This window comes from Phaseolus vulgaris, chromosome 4, assembly GCF_051622355.1.
Source record: "Phaseolus vulgaris cultivar YP4 chromosome 4, ASM5162235v1, whole genome shotgun sequence".
Taxonomy (NCBI): Eukaryota; Viridiplantae; Streptophyta; class Magnoliopsida; order Fabales; family Fabaceae; genus Phaseolus; species Phaseolus vulgaris.
The window spans coordinates 16,223,186-16,224,845 of record NC_143501.1 but is presented as its reverse complement, the minus strand read 5'-3'; the positions used below and the strand labels follow the sequence as shown (position 1 = coordinate 16,224,845).

The following is a 1,660-nucleotide window of genomic DNA, read 5'->3' as shown; positions in this document are numbered from 1 at the left end:
TTTAATTAATATATTGAATCATACCATAAAGAAATAATAAGTGTGATTATAAGATAAGATTGCATGAACCAATTATGTTTTGTAAGTTGTGTGTGATTTGGGCTATAAAAGTAGTGTAGTCAGGATGGTTGGTGTGGTTGTTTTGTTGTTCTTGAAGGGAAGAGAAAGAGAGATCAAAAGAGAAAGAGATATAAGAAGAGAAAGAGATATTGGAAGAGAAAGAGAGACAAAAAGAGAAAGCAACATGACATTTTCTTGCGGTTCTGTAATGACGAGATCAGTGTGGTCTTACAACCTTGAATTGGAGTTCGAGTTGATTCGTTCCATCATTGACTTGTATCCTTTCATCTCTATGGACACAGAGTTCCCCGGCGTCATCTTTCAATCGCATCCAGGATTCCGACATCCACAAAATAAGTACGCAGTGATGAAAGCTAATATAGACGGTATGCATCTCATCCAAGTGGGTCTCACCTTTTCAGACAGCCACGACAACCTTCCAACCTTTGGAACCTCGAACCGCTTCATTTGGGAATTCAACTTCTGTGAGTTTGATGTGACACGCCATGCTCATGCTCCTGACTCCATCACCCTCCTCCGAAGTCAAGGCATGGATTTTGACAAGAATCGAAAGTATGGAGTGAGCATTGTGCGATTTGCCGAGTTGATGATGATCTCAGGACTCCTCTGCAACAATAATATTCAGTGGATTGCTTTTCACAGTGCCTATGATTTTGGGTACATGTTGAAGATATTGAGCCAACGCTTTTTTTATATGCAACCATATTTACCTCCCAACTTAGGTGACTTTCTTCAACTTGTTAAATTCTTCTTTGGATACAGAGTATATGACGTCAAACATCTCATCAGATTTTGTCCCAACCTTCATGGCAGTTTAGATAGAGTTTCTGAGTCCCTAGGTTTGGATAATAATGCCAGAAAAAGTCATCATGCAGGCTCCGATAGCTTAGTCACTCTCCATGTTTTTAATAAAATTAAAACTCTCTATTTTCATACATAGCCTGACTTACTAGAACATGCAGGTGTGTTCTATGGCTTAGAGATGCCTTGATTTTTCTTTTTTACCATCTTTCTACTTGTATTCTCTTTCAATACGATAGAATTTTCAGATTCTACAATAATATATATCACTCCATTTTATTCTAGGTATCTCTCTTTCTTTTTTTCCCCTTATATATGTTTCTTCTTTAGTAATACATTTATGTTGTGATGGAATCAATCAAGAAATGTATTCCCTTTTGAAAACTCATTGTAAATTGAAATGAGTGTTGGGTTTTCTCCGTGTCTTCTAAATACACTCAACCAACCTATGAAATTGATTGCTTTTAGGTGCATGACCATTCAATATATCAACTTTTATTTTTATTTCTCAATTAATTTTCGTTTATTTAAAACTAATTATTTGACTTCAAATAAGCAGTAGAAACGGTGACGAAAATTCTCATTGTGAAATGTTCAAAGTGTTAGCCTTTGAATACGCACCTTGCATGGACTCTCTTTTTGCTGTGTGTGGCCCTCACATATTACAGATAGTGAATTTTGAATAAATAATTTTATTTTTTTAGAAATATGAGACTACATAAAATAAAATTTTCGGTAATTACGGGAGTGAAAAAAAATAGATTTTAATTAGGTAAGA

The 1,660-nt window shown here is 35.2% G+C and overlaps 1 pseudogene; it reads left to right on the top strand.

Annotated features, from left to right (window-relative positions):
* Positions 1-244: 244 nt before the first annotated feature.
* Positions 245-1,072, top strand: LOC137838434 (putative CCR4-associated factor 1 homolog 9 pseudogene; annotated as a pseudogene).
* The last annotated feature ends 588 nt before the right edge of the window (positions 1,073-1,660 follow it).